Genomic DNA, 19,712 nt, shown 5'->3' on the forward strand with positions numbered 1-19,712 from the left:
CATGAAAATTTTGTATTTATGGATAGAAAAGAAAATTAATTTAGTCTTTCATCTAGCCTAATGAATTTTTTTTAATTTTTGATAACTGGGACACATAAAACATACAATTTCATACATAAATGTACTCACTTCTATCAGTTTAGGTTTTTAAACATGGGAATTTGATAAATTCTATTCAGATAATACCCCTCAAAAACCTTTCATACATTTACAATTATGTATGTTACATTATCAAATGTATCTTTGAAATGAAGATATTTTACCTTTGACACTGTTTTCTACTTTGCATGCTTCATAATTGGAAGACTTTTCCAAAGACTAGCTTTGTGTACTGCACATTTCACACCTAGGTTCTCTTGGGTCCTCAAACTTCTAGATGGGGATGCCAGAGTACATGATTGTAGGGTAATATGGCCTCTGGCCGTAAGGCTGGTGAGTCAGACTAGTGGTGGTACGAGTATTTCCTAAAATCCTTCCTATCCCTGCATGTTATAGCTAATAATAACTCTACATGGAAGTGATCTTGAGCCCCATAAATATATCCCCATAACTCTGAATTAAATCTATTCTCCGCTCAGTTCCCTCTTAGCCAAATCCTTAAAAATGACCTTCATACCACTGCAGTGCTATCTTAAAGGAGAGGAAGGCAGGAAATAAATACTACTCAATAGATAATGGCCAAATTATCTTTTTTAAATTTTATTTTAATTTTATTTTTATTTGAGTATAGTTGACCCACAATGTCACATTAGTTTCAGGTGTACAGCTTAGTGATTTGAGAAGTCTATACATCATGTCATGCTCACCACAAGCATGGTTACCCCGCGCCCCTTACATCACTGTTACATATCATTGACTATATTCCTTATGCTGTGCCTTTTATTCCTAAAGACTTACTCATCCCATAACTGGAAGCCTGTGTCTCCCTCTTCAAACATTTTAAATCCATGGCCATGGAAAACATTGTATGGACCCCTCACTGACTTTGGAAGCTGAAACCTAAATCTCATTAGCTTTATGATAAACCTACCTGTTGTGAGCTATTTTGTGTATATTTTCCTGACATCTCAGTCAAACATTAGGAAATAAGCCCAAGATTTTGTTACCTAGAATTCTCTTTGGGATAGGTGGATTTTACTACTTTAGTTGGGGACCCAAATGCAGGGGGAGAATTAGACTTCCTCATTATTTCATTCATTTATTTTTCTCTATCTTCCTTCTCAGCCTCTCCTCATTTTTTTCTACTTTCCTCTCACCAAGAACAAGATTGCTCATTTCCATGCTCATTTTCAACCCCAAGTTACCAGGCTCATCCAGTCTCCTGAATTAAGGATGAGGGTTCCCTACTCTTCCATCATGGGATGCAAAGCGAGTGATGATCCTAAAGCCAAGAGCCGGCAGAAAGCCCTTGGCAAGTACAAGGAAGCAATTGCAAGGAAAAAAATGACAGTTTTTGCTAGGTGAATAGGCTTTATGATGGCCTTCAATGGGTGGAGATGTTTTGCGGTCATATTCACAGCCTTGGAAATGTGCTTATTGAAGTTGTTATGTTTCACACAATGGCAGTGATGGTGTAACTGTCTAAATTCAGGGCCTTCACCATCAGTCTCAGTGGATCTCGTGTTTTTTTTTTTCTTCATTTCTTGTTTTTTCTGTTTGTTTCTATTGTTTAAGATTTTTGCCTGTTTTCAGAAGAAATCTCAACCTCTCAATTTCTTATCATGTCTTTGTTATGATTTTTTTCATCTTTGTACTTTCTGTAGTATGTTTTTGTTGTTGTTATGTTGAATTAGCCAACATATAGTGCATCATTAGTTTTCAATGTAGTATTCAACAATTCATTAGTTGTGTCACCCAGTGCTCATCACAACACGTGCCCTCCTTAACACCCGTCACCCAGTTACCCCATTCCCTCCACCCCCCTCCCTTCTGTAACCCTCAGTTTGGTTCCCGGAGTCCAGAGTCTCTCACGGTTTGTCTCCCTCTCTGATTTCTCCCCCTTCAGTTTTCCTTCCCTTCCCCTGTGGTCCTCTGTGCTGTTGCTTATGTTCCACATAGGAGGGAAACCACTTGGTAATTGTCTTTCTCCGCTTGACTTATTTCACGTAGCATAAACACCTCCAATTCCAACCGTGTCGATGCAAATGGTGGGTATTCATTTTCTGATGGCTGAATAATATTCCATTGTATCTATGAACCATATCTTCTTTATCCATTCATCTGTTGAAGGACATCTCAGCTCCTTCCACAGTTCGGCTATTGTGAACATTGCTGCTATGAACATTGGGGTGCATGTGCCCCTTCTTTTCACTACATCTGTATCTTTGGGGTAAATACCTAGTAGTGCAATTGCTGGGTCGTAGGGTAGCTCTATTTTTAACATCTTGAGGAAACTCCATACTGTTTTCCAGTTTTGTTTGTTTTTTTAAAAGATTTTATTTATTTGACAGAGAGACACAGCGAGAAAGGGAACACAAGCAGGGGGAGTGGGAGAGGGAGAAGTAGGCTTCTTGCTGAGCAGGGAGCCTGATGCGGGGCTCAATCCCAGGACCCTGGGATCATGACCTGAGCTGCAGGCAGATGCTTAAATGACTGAGCCACCCAGGCACCTCTGTTTTCCAGTTTTTATCAGGATTTTGCTAGCCAGATTTAGCAAGTTAGGAAATGTTCCCTGTTTGTCTACTTTGTGAAATTTTAATGCTATAGACTAAATGTTTGCATCCTCCCCATATTCATGTGTTAAATCCTAATATTTGGGATGTCACTTGGGAAGTGGCTAGGCCTTGAGGATGGAGCCCTCATGAATGCAATTAATGCCCTTATAAAAGAGACCACAGGGAAACCCCTTCCAAAAAGTAAGAACACAGTGAAATGATGGCCTTCTGGGAACCAGGAAGGAGGCCCTCCCCAGACATAGCATCTGCCGCCGCCTTGAGCTTGGACTTCCCAAATTCCAGAACAATGAGAAATAAATTTCTCTTATTTAGAGGCACATATTCTGGCATTGTGTTATAGCAGCCCAAGCAGACAAAAACAGTGAAGGACGAGTTTTCACTTAAAAACTCTTTATATTTTCACAAGCATACAACGGGTGCTCCATGAACAACAATAGATGTGAATTATGGCCAAGTACCTCTGCCGTCTTCAGCCATTTCGCCCACTCCACCTGTATGCCTTTTCATCTGTGTTGTCAGCTTATTTTAATTTCACAGCTAAGACAATGGACTTACTTCGAGGAGGTAATTCCCTAATTACTTGGACGATGTCATCTAAGTGGATGATACAGTTTAGCATGTTGTCTTTGCCATAGACTTTTGAATTTTACCCAAGAAAAAGGAGCATCATTCTAATGTACAATTTCAGAGATAATGTGTAATGAGCCTGAGAGACTTTGTACGTACGTGTGTGTGTGTGTGTGTGTGTGTGTGTGTGTGTGTGTGTGTGTGTGTGTAAGGGAGTGGATGTTTGATTTATACCCTTCTGATGTCCACAGGGTGGATTGGATGATAAATGATACCATTTCATCATGAGTTTGGCCCCATATATTCCACAAACATAAACAGTGTAACTTGCCCAACTCAAAGGTGTAATGAAAACTTGTTATAGATGGGGTATAAAAAGGGCTGCCCTTTATTATGGAATGAACAGTTTTTTTTTTTTTTTTTTTACCTGAACCTTTCTAAGGTTTCCAGACAACGAAGCCTATATTTATAGAGAACGGGTAGCAGGAAAGTGTGTGATGTGCCTGCCATTTCCCAAAGCACTTTAGTATCTGCACTATGGCAGATGAAGTCAGAGCAGAGGTAACTGATAGATTAATTAGGGGTGTGAGCCCTTGCAGAATTGAGAGCCAAGAGGATGATTTTATAATTTCTAGTGTATGTTTAGAAAAGGAAAACTTCCAAACAAATAAGCTATTGTTGTATTAGAAAGAGGTTTTATTATTTAAGCATCATATAGTATGTATTGCCATGAAGGACATGTAAATAGGCAAAAGTAGGCAAACTTATTTAATTACATAAGGGCAAGTAAATATTTGGCAAACCTACTATTTTTGGAAAAGGATTATGTCATCTTTTCCAGGGTTACTTATGAGTACATAAATACGATGAGATGGTATGTTTATACTTTCCCTTAGATATCATTAATAAAAACCTAGTCACTTAAAAATGGATAATATAATATTTGTGGTTCTTTGATTTTTCATAATGGAATATATATATGGAATTTATCCAGATTGTAAATTCTGTAAATTCTTACAATTATTTTATTATTATTTATGATGCTGTGTATGTGGTAAGGACTAAGTAAACATTTGAAAATGAGTTAGATCACATTAGGCAGATTTTTCCCATGCAAAATACAGAGTTTTATTCTTAGTTTTATTCTTAATATATTATGTTGACCATGAGCTTCTTACCCACTAAACATATCCAACATTTAAAAAAATAAAGGGCAAAACTAAACCTCAATTTATTTATTATTTAAAAAAATTTATTTATTTGAGGGAGAGAGAATGAGAGAGAGAGACAGAGAGCACAAGAGGGGGGAGGGTCAGAGGGAAAAGCAGGCTCCCCGCTGAGCAGGGAGCCCGATGTGGGACTTGATCCCGGGACTCCAGGATCATGACCTGAGCCGAAGTTGCTTAACAAACTGAGCCACCCAGGCGCCCTTAAACCTCTATTTAAAACAGAGAACAAGGATTGCAAATTTTTTCTGGATAGGGCCAGATAATAAGCAATTTAGGCTTACTCAACTCTGTTGTTGTAGCATGAAATCACCTATAGATGATATGTAAACTAATGAGTGTGGCTGTGTTCCAGTAATTTTATAAACAAAAGCAAGAGATAGGCTACATTTGGTCATTATTTGACACTTTCAGAAGATTACACATACTCACCTAAATAAAGCTTAAGTCCATTCCATTACAAAAATATGTTCCCTTTTTCTTTCCCCTCTTATCAGATTCAGGTTCTAATCATGTTTGATTAACATCACTTGTTGAATATTTTAGTTGTGTAATGAAGTTATGAACCAAGTTAGACACACTATTCCCATTTTTATATATCCCACATAGGACATCTACAGAAATGTAACTTTTCCATTCTGATTATAATTATTATACATACAAGTTTCTCCTTCAACTTTATTATGGATTCAAATCTGTGGGATAAGACTTATTAGCAGCTTTCCTTACAGAATGGAAACAGAGCACACTAGTTTGTTTAAACTTGTGGAAAACATCAATTCTGTATCAACTTGTCAATTGTACCTATTTACCCCTCTTTCATCTCAGCCACATAATTTATTTTGGAAGCTTTGTTGTTTCTATTTCACTGAATTTTCATTTCTTAGATCCACTGCCATACAGTAGCAGCTCTTAATAAAGTTGCATTCCGAAAATGCCACACATGATGAAAAATAGTACAGAAAATAACAAAAAAAAGAGGAATTCAGTGACAGTCAGTGATTCCTACCCTCCTGGGCAAGACTGAGAAGTCAGTGTTCTACGTGGCAGAAATGGTGACTGTTACATTTCTTATAAGAGAAAAGGATTCTGATCACCATGATTCACCCCACTTCTGTAAAAATGCCATTTTTAATGGAGATTTCTTTTGCTAAGTTATAGTAAGCTATTAAAGACATTTTCCTTAATGATGTGATAGGAATTTTTGTCCTTTTTATCATTAATAAGTATAAAAATTAATAAATTTACTTTTTAACTCCTGTATAGTTAACAGCATTATATTGTTTCATGTGTATGATATAATGATTCAGCAATTCTTTATATATATATATATATATATATATATTTTAAGATTTTATTTATTTATTCATGAGAGACAGAGGGAGAGAGAGAGAGAGAGAGAAGCAGAGGGAGAAACAGGCTCCCGCAGAGCAGGGAGCCCGATGTGGGACTCGATCCCAGGAGCCTGGGATCATGACCTGCTTCCATAATTTGGCTATTTTAAATAATGCTGCAATAAACATAGGACTGCATAGGTCTTCTTTAATTAGTATTTTCATATTCTTTGGGTAAATACCCAGTATTTGTAGTGGAATTATTGGGACTGGATCATATGATAATTCTATTTTTAATTTTTTGAAGAACCTCCATACTGTTTTCCACAGTGGGTGCACCAGTTTGCACAAGGATTCCTTTTTTCTCCACATCTTGGCCAATATTTGTTGTTTCTTGTGTTTTTTATTTTAGCCATTCTGACAAGTGTGAAGTGATAGCTCATTCTGGTTTTGATTTGTATTTCACTGATAATTAGTAATGTTGAGCATCTTTTCATATATCCGTTGGCCAACTGTATGTTTTCTTTGGAGAAATGTCTGTCATGTTTTCTGCCCATTTTGTAATTGGGTTATTTGGTTTTTTTTTTTTTTTGGTGTCGTATAATTTCTTTACATATTTTGGATACTAATTCTTTATCAGAATCGTCATTTGCAGATATCTTCTCCCATTCAGTAGATTCTCTTTTAGTTTCATTAATGGTTTATTTCACTCTGCAGAAGCTTTTTATTTTGATGTAGTCCCAGTAGTTTATTTTTGTTTTTGTTTCCCTTGCCTCAGGAGACACATCTAGAAAAATATTTCTATGGCTCATCTCAGAGATATTGCTGCCTGTGCCCTGTGATTTTTATGGTTTCATGTCTCACATTTAGGTTCTTAGTCCATTTTGAGTTTATTTTTTTATATGGTGTGAGAATTTTGTCCAGTTTCATTCTTTTGCATGTAGCTGTCCAGTTTTCTCACCAGTTATTGAAGAACCGTTTTTTTCCCCATTGAATATAGTTGTCTCCCTTGTGGAAGATTAATTAACCAAACAACCATGGATTTATTTCTGGGCTCTTTATTCCCTTCCATGGATCTTTGTGTCTGTTTTTGTGCCAGAACCATACTTTTTCGATTACCACAACTTTGTAGTAGATCTTTATATTTGGGATTATGATACCTCCAGTTTTGTTCTTTTTCAAGATTGCTTTAGCTATTCAGGGTCTTTGTGGTCCATACAAATTTTATGATTATTTGATCTAATTCTGTGGAAAATGTTGGTATTTTGATAGGGATTGCATTAAATCTGGTGATTGCTTTGGTTACTATGGGCATTTTAACAATATTGATTCTTCCAATCCATGAGCATGGAATGTCTTTCTTTTTTTTTTTTTTTAAGGTTTTATTTATTATATTTCACAGAGAGAGACAGTGAGAGAGGGAACACAAGCAGGTGGAGTGGGAGAGGGAGAAGCAGGCTTCCTGCTGAGCAGGGAGCCTGATGCGGGGGCTGGATCCCAGGACCCTGGGATCATGACCTGAGCCGAAGGCAGCCGCTTAACGACTGAGCCACCCAGGCGCCTGCATGGAATATCTTTCATTTGTTTGTGTCATCTTCAATTTCTTTCATCAATTTTTTATAGTTTTCAGAGTACGGATTTTCACCTCCTCGGTTAAGTTTATTTCTAGGTATTCATTTTGGTTTCTTAATGGGATTGTTTTCTTAATTTCTCTCTCTAATACTTTATTATTAGTGTATAGAAATGCAGTGGATTTCTGTATATTGATTTTTGTATCCTGTGACCTTATGGAACTCATTTATCTAGTAGTTTTTTGGTGGAGTCTTTCAGATTTTCTATATATGGCATCATGTCATCTGTAATTAGTGAAAATTACTTCTTCCTTACCGGTTTGGACTCATTTTATTTCTTTTTGTTGTCTGATTGCTGTGGCTAGGACTTCCAGTACTAGGTTGAATGAAAGTGGTGAGAGTAGACAACCTTGCCTTAATCCTGGTCTTAGGGGAAACACTTGCAGTTTTTCACCGCTGAGTATTATGTTAGCTGTGACTTTTTCATATATGGCCTTCATTATGTTGAGGTATGTTCCCTCTAATTCTGATTTGTTGAGGTTTTTATCCTAAATGGATGTTGTCAAATGCTTTTCCTGCATCTGTTGAAATGATCAGATGGGTTTTTTTTTTAAAGATTTTATTTATTTATTTGAGAGAGAGAATGAGAGAGAGAGAGCATATGGGGGGGAGGGTCAGAGGGAGAAGCAGACTCCCTGCTGAGCAGGGAGCCCGATGTGGGACTCGATCCTGGGACTCCAGGGTCATGACCTGAGCTGAAGACAGTCGCTTAACCAACTGAGCCACCCAGACGCCCCATGATCAGATGGTTTTTATCCTTTCTCTTTTTGATGTGATGTATCATGTTGATTGATATGCAGATATTAACCCTAAGAATAAATCCCACTTGATCATGGTAAACAGTTTTTTTAAATGCATTGCTAGAATTGGGTTGTTAATATTTTTGTTGAGGATTTTGGCATATATGTTCATTAGAGATACTGACCTACAATTCTCTTTTTTTTTTGGTAATGGCTTATGTTGATATTGGTATCAGGATAATTGCTGGCTTCATAGAATGAATTTGGAAGCTTTCTTTCCTTTTCTATTTTTTTTTGAATAATTTCTGGGGAATAGGTATTTACTGTTCTCTAAGTGTTTAGTAGAATTCACGAATAAAGCCATCTGGTCCTGGACTTTTGTATCTGGGAGAGTTAGATTACTAATTCAAGTTCATTGATGACAATCATTCTGTTCAAATTTTCTATTTTTTCCTGATTCAGTTCTGGAAGGCTGTTTGTTTCTTTGAATTTATCCATTTCTTCTAGATTTCCAAATTTGTCGGCACATAATTTTTCATAATATTCTCTTATAATCCTTTGTTTTTCTGTGTTGGTTGTTATTTCTCTTCTTTCATTTCTTTCTTTTTCTTTTTTTTTTTTTTAGTGTTCCATGATTCATTGTTTCTGTATAACACCCAGTGCTCCATGAAGAACTTGCCCTCTTTAATACCCATCACCATGCTAACCAATCCTCCTACCCTCCTCCCCTCTAGAACCCTCAGTTTGTTTTTCAGAGTCCATAGTCTCTCATAGTTCATCTCCCCCTCTGATTTCCCCTGCTTCATTCTTCCCCTCCTGCTATCTTCTTCCTTTTTTTTAACATGTATTATTTGTTTTGGAAGTAAAGATCTATGATTGAACAGTCTTGCACAATTCGCAGCTCTCACCATAGCACATACCCTGCCCAATGTCTATCACCCAACAACCCCATCCCTCCCACCCACCACCACTCAAGCAACCCTCAGTTTGTTTCTTGAGCTTAAGAATTCCTCATTTTAGTGAGGTATATGATACATGTCTTTCTCTGATTGACTTATTTTGCTCAGCATAACACCCTCCAGTTCCATCCACGTTGTTGCAAATGGCAAGCTCTCATTCCTTTTGATGGCTGCATAATATTCCATTGTATATGTATATACCACACCTTCTTTATCCATTCATCTGTAAATGGACATCTTGGCTGTTTCCACAGTTTGGCTATTGTGGACGTTGCTGCTACAAACATTGGGGTGCACATACCCCTTCGGATCCCTACATTTGTATCTCTGGGGTAAATACCCAGTAGTGCAATTGCTGGATTGTATGGAAGCTCTATTTTCAACTGTTTGAGGAAACTTCATACTGTTTTCCAGAGTGGCTGCACCAGCTTGCATTCCCACCAACAGTGTAGGAGGGTTCCCCTTTCTCCGCATCCCTCCCAACATCTGTCGTTTCCTGACTTGTTAATTTTAGCCATTCTGACTGGTGTGAGGGGGTATCTCACTGAGGTTTTGATTTGGATTTCCCTGATGCCGAGCGATGTGGAGAACTTTTTCATGTGTCTGTTGGCCATTTGGATGTCTTCTTTAAAACATGTCTGTTCATGTCTTCTGCCAATTTCTTGATTGGATTATTTGTTCTTTGGGTGTTGAATTTGATAAGTTCTTTATAGATTTTGGATACTAGCCCTTTATCTGATATGTCATTTGCAAATATCTTCACCATTCTGTCAGTTGTCCTTTGGTTTTGTTGACTATTTCTTTTGCTGTGCAAAAACTTTTCATCTTGATGAAATCCCAATATTTCATTTTTGCCCTTGCTTCCCTTGCCTTTGGCGATGTTTCTAGGAAGAAGTTGCTGTGGCTGAGGTCGAAGAGGTTGCTGCCTGTGTTCTCCTTTAGGATTTTGATGGACTCCTCTCTCACATTGGGGTCTTTCAACCATTTTGAGTCTTTTTTGTGTGTGGTGTAAGGAAATGGTCCAGTTTCATTCTTCTGCATGTGGCTGTCCAATTTTCCAAACACCATTTGTTGAAGAGATTGTCTTTTTTCCATTGGACATTCTTTCCTGCTTTGTCGAAGATTAGTTGACCAGAGAGTTGAGGGTCCATTTCTGGGCTCTCTATTCTGTTCCATTGAACTATGTGTGTGTTTTTGTGCCAGCACCATACTGTCTTGATGATGACAGCCTTGTAATAGAGCTGGAAGTCCGGACTTGTGATGCTGCCAGCACTGCTTTTCTTTTTCAACATTCCTCTGGCTATTCGGGGTCTTTTCTGGTTCCATACAAATTTGAGGATTATTTGTTCCATTTCTTTGAAAAAAGTGGATGGTATTTCTATGGGGATTGCATTGAATGTGTAGATTGCTCTAGGTAGCATTGACATCTACACAATATTTGTTCTTCCAATTCATGAGCATGGACGGTTTTTCCATTTCTTCGTGTCTTCCTCAATTCCTTTCATGAGTATTTTATAGATTTCTGAGTACAGATCCTTTGCCTCTTCAGTCAGATTTATTCCTAAGTATCTTATGGTTTGGGGTGCAATTGTAAATGGGATCGACTCCTTAATTTCTCTCTGCTGTCTTGTTTGTGTGTAGGAATGCCACTGATTTCTGTGCATTGATTTTATATCCTGCCACTTTACTGAATTCCTCTATGAGTTCTAGCAGTTTTGGGGTGGAGTCTTTTGGGTTTTCCACATACAGTATCATATCATCTGCAATGAGTGAGAGTTTGACTTCTTTATTGCGATTTCGATGAATTTTATTTTTTTGTTGTTGTTGCCTGAATGCTGTGGCTAGGACTTCTAATACTATGTTGAATAGCAGTGGTGATAGTGGACATCCCTGCCACGTTCCTGACCTTAGGGGAAAAGCTCTCAGCTTTTCCCCGTTGAGAATGATATTTGCTGTGGGTTTTTGATAGATGGCTTTTATGATATTGAGGTATGTAGCCTCTATCCCTATACTCTGAAGAGTTTTGTTCAAGAAAGGATGCTGTACTTTGTCAAATGCTTTTTCTCCATCTTTTGAGAGGATCATATGATTCTTGTTTTTTCTTTTGTTAATGTATTGTATCACGTTGATTGATTTGAAGATGTTGAACCAACCTTGCAGCCCAGGGATAAATCCCACTTGGTCGTGGTGAATAATCCTTTCAAGGAACTGCTGGATCCTATTGGCTAATATTTTGGTGAGAATTTTTGCATCCGTGTTCATCAAGGATATTAGTCTGTAATTCTACTTTTGATGGGGTCTTTGTCTGGTTTTGGGATCAATGTAATGGTGGACTCATAAAATGAGTTTAGAAGTTTTCCTTCCATTTCTATTTTTTGGAACAGTTTCAGAAGAATAGATATTAATTCTTCTTGAAGTGTTTGGTAGAATTCCCTTGGGAAGCCATCTGGCCCTGGGCTTTCGTTTCTTGGGAGATTTTTTTTATTACTGCTTCAATTTCCTTAGTGGTTATAGGTCTGTTCAGGTTTTCTGTTTCTTCCTGGTTCAGTTTTGGTAGTTGATACATCGCTAGGAATGCATCCATTTCTTCCAGGTTATCTAATTTGCTGGCATGTAATTGCTCATAATATGTTCATATACTAGTTTGTATTTCTTTGGTGTTGGCTGTGATCTCTCCTCTTTCATTCACGATTTTGTTTGATTTGGGTCATTTCTCTTTTCTTTTTGATAAGTCTGGCCAGGATTTTATTAATCTTGTTAATTCTTTCAAAGAAATGAGCTCCTAGTTTTGATGATCTGTTCTACTGTTCTTTGGGTTTCTATTTCATTGATTTCTGCTCTAATCTTTATTATTTCTCTTCTCCTGCTGGGTTTAGGCTTTATTTGCTGTTTTTTCTCCACCTCCTTTAGGTGTAGGGTTAGGTTGTGTATTTGAGATCTTTGTTGTTTATTGAGAAAGGCTTGTACTGTTATATACTTTCCTCTTAGGACTGCCTTTGCTCTATCCCAAATATTTTGAATAGTTGTGTTTTAATTTTCATTTGTTTCCATGGATTTTTTAATTCTTCTTTAATTTCCTGGTTGACCCATTCATTCTTTAGTAGGACGCTCTTTAGCCTCCATGTATTTTAGTTCTTTCCAACTTTCTTCTTTTGATTGAGCTCTAGGTTCAAAGCATTGTGGTCTGAAAACATGCAGGGAATAATCCCAGTCTTTTGGTTCTGGGTTTGAGACCTGGTTTCTGACCTAGGATGTGATCTATTCTGGAGAATGTTCCATGGGCACTAGAGAAGAATGTGTATTCCGTTGCTTTGGGATGGAATGTTCTGAATGTCTGTGAATTCCATTTGGTCCAGTGTGTCATTTAAAGTCTTTATTTCCTTGTTGATCTTTTGCTTAGATGATCTGTCCATTTCAGATGGGGGGGTTAAAGTCCCCCACTATTATTGTATTGTTGTCGATGTGTTTCTTTACTTTTGTTATTAATTGCCTTATATAATTGGCTACTTCCATGTTAGGGGCATAGATATTTACAGTTGTTAAATTTTGTTGGACAGACACTTTAAGTAAGATATCATGTCCTTCCTCATCTCCTATTACAGTCTTTGGTTTAAAATCTAATTTGTCTGATATAAGGATTGCCGCCCCAGCTTTCTTTTGGTGTCCATTAGCATGGTAAATGGTTTTTGCCCCCTCACTTTCAGTGTGGGGTTGTCTTTGGTTCTAAAATGAGTCTCTTGCAGGCAGCATATTGATGGGTCTTGTTTTATAATCCAATCTTTTAGCCTGTGTCTTTTGATTGGGTTATTTAGCCCATTTACATTCAGGGTAACTATTGAAAGATATGAATTTAGTGCCATTGTATTGCCTGTAAGGTGACTGTTACTGTATATTGTCTGTGTTCCTTTCTGGTCTATGCTGCTTTTAGGCTCTCTCTTTGCTTAGAGGACCCCTTTCAATATTTCTTATAGGGCTGGTATTGTGTTTGCAAATTTCTTTAGTTTTTGTTTGTCCTGGAAGCTTTTTATCTCTCCTTCTGTTTTCAGTGACAACCTAGCTGGATATAGTATTCTTTGCTGCATATTTTTCTCATTTAGTGCTCTGAAGATATCATGCTAGTCCTTCCTGGCCTGCCAGGTCCCTGTGGATTGATTTGTTCCCAATCTAATACTTCTACCATTGTATGTTACATATCTCTTCTCCTGAGCTGCTTTCAGGATTTTCTCTTTGTCTCTGAGAATCATAAGTTTTATTATTAAATGTCGGGGTGTTGACCTATTTTTATTGATTTTGAGAGGGGTTCTCATCTTTGATGCCTGTTTCCATCCCCAAATTAGGGATGTTCTCTGCTGTAATTTGCTGCAGTATACCTTCTGCCCCTCTCTGTCTTTCTTCTTCTGGGATCCCAATTATTCTAATATTGTTTCATCTTATGTTATTTCTTATATCTCGAATCCTGCCCTCATGATCCAGTAGTTGTTTATCTCTCTTTTTCTCAGCTTCTTTATTTTCCATCATTTGGTCTTCTATATCACTCATTCTCTCTTCTGCCTCATTTATCCTAGTAGTTAAGGCCCCCATTTTCTATTGCAACTCATTAATAGCCTTTTTGCTTATGACTTTGTTAGATTTTATTTCTTTTATTTCTCCAGAAAGGGTTTCTCTGATAACTTCCATGCTTTTTTCAAGCCCAGCTAGTATCTTTAAAATCATCATTCTGAACTCTAGGTCTGACATCGTACTAATGTCCGTATTCAGTAGGTCCCTGGCAGTCAGTACTGCCTCTTGTTCTTTTTGTTGAGGTGATTTTTTCCGTCTTGGTCATTTTGTCCAGGGGAGAATAGATGAATGAGAGAACAAAATGCTAACAGGGTAACAATGTCCCCAGAAAATATACTCTAAAGAAATCAGAAGAGACCTGAAACTGGAGGAAGAGAAAGGGAAAGAAAGAAATAAGAAAAAGAAGAAAAAAAGATAGCAAACAAAAACAGAACAACAACAACAACAAAAAAAAAACAGAATATGATCAATTATATCAGGCTGGTGCATAGGTCAGTGCCACACACTAAATTTTGGGTCTATTTTGGTCTGTTAGAAGAAAGTGCCTCCCAAAATTTTAAAGGAAGAAAAACTTATATATGTGTAAAAATAAGGGTTAATATGATGATGGGATGGAATATGACTGTAAAGATTAAAATTATAAAAAATTTTATAAAAGGAATTGATAAGTTGTTTGAAAAAAGAAAGAAGAGGATTTAAAAAAAAAGGAAAAAAAAAGGGAGAGAATGTGATCAGTCAGGAGACTAGAACAAAGCCTTATATTAGAGATTTAGGGTATATTTTGATCTGTTAGAAGAAAATGTATCTCAAAATTTTAAAGAGAGAAAACATATATATATGAGAAAAATAAGGGTAACTACTATGAAGGATAGAATATGACCTCAAAATGAAATATAAATTTTTTTTAAGGTATTGATAAGATGTTGGTTGAAAAAGGGGAAAAGAAAAATTAAAAAAAAAAAAAGATAGTTAAAAAAATTAACTTTGAAAGACTAAAGAATCATGGGGAAAAAGCCATGAATTCTATGTGCAGTTTTCCCCTAGGGCTGGAGTTCTGCCATTCTCATTGATCGGTAAACTTGGTCTTGGCTGACTGTTCCTGCTGATCTTCTGGAGGAGGGGCCTGTTGCCGAGGTTCCCAAATGTCAGAGGTGGAATTGCCCCACCCTTGTCGGTCCGGGCTAAGGAATCTGCTTGGGTTTGCTATCGGGAGCTTTTGTTCCCTCCAAGCTTTCCGTACAGCTTTGGAGGATGACAGTGAAAATGGCAGCCTCCCAATCTCCATCCTGGAGGAGCCGAGAACTCGGGGCCCCGCTCCTCAGTGCGCCCCCAGAGAAAAACAGTCAGTCACTCCCGTCTCCCCGGTCTCCGGCCGCACTGCGTGCTCACCCGGCCTGTGACCGAGCATTGCTATCTCTGGCACACGACCCCGTGTGGAGTCTCCAAACCCAGCAGATCCCTGCGGTGCGCTCCTGCGCCGCTCCTCCCGGGGGAGGAAGGGGAGTCTCCCCGGCTCTGCCGCTTGTTGGGTCCCTGCTGGAGGAGCAGTGGCCCGACTGGGCTGCGGATCACAGTCTATGGCAACCCCGAGCTGAGAGCCCGTGCCTCGGCTCCGTCTCTGCAGCCGGCTTCCCCGCTCCGATCCCTGGGAGCTCTGCTGCACTCAGGCACCCCCGGTCTTTCTGTGACCCCGAGGGTCCTGAGACCACACTGTCCCGCGAGGGTTCCACCCCCGCTTAGGCACTGCAACGACGTCCCTCAGCGGAGCCGACTTCTAAAAGGTCCGATTTTGTGCTCCGCGGCTCTAGCACTTGCCAGAAGCGGCCGACGGAGGCCCCCTCCCCCGCCGTCTGTCCTCCCGAATATCGCCTCGGATTCACTTCTCCGCACGTCTTACCTTCCAGAAAGTGGTCGCTTTTCTGTTAAGAGAGTTGTTGCTATTCTTTTCTTTGATCTCCTGTTGAGTTCATAGGTGTTCAGAATGGTTTGATCCCTATCCAGCTGAATTCCTGGGCCCGGATGAAATGCAGGTCTCCCCTACTCCTCCACCATCTTGCTCCACCCCTCTCTTCTTTCATTTCTGATTTTTTTATGTGAGTTTTCTTTCTCTCTCTCTCTTTGATGAGTTTGGCTAAAGGTTTATCAATTTTGTTGATCTTCTGAAATAACCAGCTCCTGGTTTCATTGATCTATTTTTTTAAGTTCTATTTCATTTATTTCTGTTCTAATGTTTATTTCCTTCCTTTTACTGGTTTGGTTTTTGTTTATTGCTTTTCTAGTTCCTTTGATGTAAAGTTAGGTTGTTTATTTGAGATTTTTCTTATTTCTTGAGGTAGGCCTATATTGTTATATACTTCCCTCTTAGAACAGTTTTTACTGCATCACAAAGTTTTTACTGCATTCATTTTGTTTTCATTTTCATTTGTCTACATATATTTTATTTCCTCTTTGATTTTTTTGGTTGACTCATTCATTGTTTAGTAGCATGTTGTTTAACCTCCTTGTATTTGTGTTCTTTCCCAGTTTTTTTTTTTTTTCTTCTTGTGGTTGATTTGTAGTTTCATAGCATTGTGGTTAAAAAAGACGCATGGTATGACTTCAGTCCCTGAATTTGTTGAGACATGCTCTGTGTCCTAATATGTGTTGTATCCTGTAAAATGTTCCATGTACACTGGAAAAGAATGTGTATTCTGCTGTTTTAGAGTAGAAATGTTCTCAATATATCTGTTAGATGCATCTGGTTCATTGTGTCATTCAAAGCCATTGTTTTCTCATTGATTTTCTGTTTAGATGATCTATCCATTGATGTAAATGAAGTGTTAAAGACCTCTACAATTACTGTATCATTATCAATTACTTCCTTTATATTAGTTGTTAGTGCTTTAATGTATTTATAACTCCTATGTTAGGTGGATAAATTTTACAATTGTATCTTCTTGTTGGATTGTTCCCTTTATGATTATATAGTGTTCTTCTTTGTCTCGTTACAGTCTTTGTTTTGAAGTCTATTTTTTCCAATATAATTATTGCTACCCTGGCTTTTTTTTTTTTTTTTTACTTCCCTTTGCATGATAAATTCTTCTCATGCCTTTACTTCCAAATGCATGTGTCCTTACGTCTGAAATGAGTCTCTTGTAGGCAGCTTATAGATGGATCTTGCTTTGTCACCCTGTCTTTTGATGGAGCATGTGGTCTATTTACGTTCAAAGTTATTAATGATAGGTCTGTACTTATTACCATTTTGTGACTTGTTTTATGGTTGGTTTTGTAGCTCTTTGTTTCTTTCTTTGCTTTCTACTCTCACAGTCTGCTGGTTTTCTTAAGTGATGGACTTAGATTCCTTTCTCTATATTTTGCATATAATTACTTTTTGCTTTGTGGTTACCTTTAGATTTATATATAATATGCATATGCAGTCTATATTAAGTTGATGGTCACTCAAGTTTGAGCCCATTCTTTACTTCTCTCCCCATCCCACATTTTAGGTATATGTTGTTACACTTTACATCCTTTTATTTTATAACCGCCTTGAATGAGTTTTATAGATATCCTTAATTTTATTGTTTTTGTTCTTTCTGCTCTCCTTGTTCCTGTTTATGGTCTTTCCACTCAGAGTCCCTTTTATTATTTCTTTTAATGCTTGTTTAGTGGTGATGAATTCCTTTAACTTGCTGGATAGAGTATTCTTGGTAGCAGGTGTTTTTTAGTTTCAGTGTTTTGAATATATTATGTCACTCCCTTCTGGCCTACAACATTTCTGCTAAAAAAAAAAAAAATCAGTTGATAGCCTGTGTGGTTTCCCTTTTATGTAACTATTTTCTTTTCTCTTGCTGCTTTTAAAATTATCTTTATTCACTACTCTTTGTCATTTGAATTGCTATGGGTCTTGGTGTGGACCTCCTTTGGTTGATTTTTTTGTGGGGCTCTCTGTGCCTCCTCAATCTAGGTTTCCATTTCCTCCCCCAGATGTGGGCAGCTTTCAGTTGTAATTTCTTCAAATAAATTTTCTGCCCCTTTTCTCTCTCTTCTCCTTCTGGGATTCCCTACAATGCAAATGTTACTTTGCTTGATGGTGTTGCTGAATTTCCTTTGTCTATTTTCATTTTTTATTATTATTTTTTCTCTCTCCTATTCAGGTTGATTGTTTTCCCTTAGTCTGTCCTCCATTTAGCTTATCTGTTCTTCTGCTTCTTCTAGTGTACTATTTATTCCATTTAGTGTACTTACTTTTACTTATTGAGTTCTTCATCTCTGATTGGTTCTTTTTTATGTTTCCTCTCTCTTTGTTGAAGGTCTCATTGAGGTCTTCCACTCTTAAGTTCTCTGACCATTACTTCACATTTCTATCAGGAATATTACTTAACTCCATTTTGTTTAGCTCTCTTGCTGTGATTTTTGTCCTGTTCTTTCATTTGGGGCATATTCCTCTGTCATCTCGTTTTGTCTAACTCTCTGTGTCTGTTTCTATGTGTTAAGAAAGTCAGCTATGTCTCCTGCTCTTAAAAGTAGTAACCTTTTGAAGAATAGGTCCTGTAGTGTCCTGCACTACAATGTCCCTTGTTCACCAGGGCCTGGCACTTCAGGGGTGTTTCCTGTGTGTGTTGTGTGCACTCTATGATTGTGGCTGAGTTGCTTTTGCCTTTTGTCCAGTTGTCTGCACTGGCTTTTTTCGTCTATTGTAGGCAAAGTTTCATCCATTTCTTGTTAATGGACCAGTCTGGGGCTACCTTAGGTTTGACTTGTGTCAGACCAGGTGTTTGCCAGAAATGCAACAGCAGGGAACTGCACTGTGCTTTCCCTATCTTGTCCCCTCAGAAGCTTTTTTTGGTAGGTCGGGCCTGAAGTCAGAACCAGTGTCTGCTGGCAGCCCATTGCTGGGCCTGCAGTTGAACTAGTGTGTATGGTTATCTTCCCCTATCCCTGGGGCAGGAGTAATTTTGGAGTGGTACTGGACCCTATGAGGGCTAGAGCACCACTTGGGATGTGCTCTGGTCAAGGGCATCTGCCGGGTGTGGAGGGAGGGAATCCATAGGACAATGTAGGTACAGGGCAGGTGGTGCCAGCAAGGTCAGCCCTGGTCTGCTGGGGAGGGGACCTCTACCCCCCTGGGAAAACTCCTGCTAGGCCACCAGGTTGGATGTGGCAGTTCCAGAGAAGCACTCAGGGTCTGGGCACACTGTTAGCAAGCTAGATAGAGAGTATTGGAGCTGTTCTGATTCCCACGGATGTCCTATATCTAGGCTGAGGGGTGGGAGAGGGAAATGGCACCTTCCAGATCATTTTTCTTAAAGTCTCCCAATGATCCCTGCTGGTACATGCTTTGAAATTAATAAATAAATTTCCCTCCCATTTACCCCAGGCATTTTTCTATATCTCAGCAGAACTGTTGGTTGTGCTGTCTCTTGAAGAGTGGGCTTTCTGGGAACTCGGTCCTTTAGGCTCTCCCAGAACCATGCCTGCTGATGTTTAAAATTATAGGTGTTAAGGTCCCCTGATTTTTAGGCCTCTCTGGTTTTCAAAGCCAAATGTTATGCCGATTTGTCTTCCCTGTGTGGTTACACCATTCCTGGGATGCCTGGTAAGGGTGTCTCGTCCTCTCTCCATGGCCATTATATCCTTTCCTCCCATGGGCAGTTCCAAGGGTCCATTTGGCTCTTACCTTCATCTCCACCCTTCCTACCCTCTTCAATGGCCTCTTTTCTGTTTAGCTGTGGAGGTTCTGTTCTGCCACTTTTTGGGTCATTTTCTGGGTTATTTACACTGATGTGGGTATTTATCTAGTTGTATCCATGGGACAAGTTAAGCTTAGAAGGCTCCTATTCCACCATCTTCTCTGGAAGTCCTTAATAATTTTTTATGCATTATACATACATTATTAAACCCATCTATACTACAATGAATCATGATAATTCTGTTATATTGTCAGACTTTTTTATCATTAGCACTAGCTTTTAAAAACATAATATAGGATTAAAATATGAAATATAAACCCTAATCCATAAAGTACATTGTCTTAGAAA

Source organism: Eumetopias jubatus, unplaced genomic scaffold (assembly GCF_037043125.1).
Source record: "Eumetopias jubatus isolate StellerSeaLion01/CBP00866 unplaced genomic scaffold, mEumJub1_p1.0 scaffold_2, whole genome shotgun sequence".
NCBI lineage: Eukaryota > Metazoa > Chordata > Mammalia > Carnivora > Otariidae > Eumetopias > Eumetopias jubatus.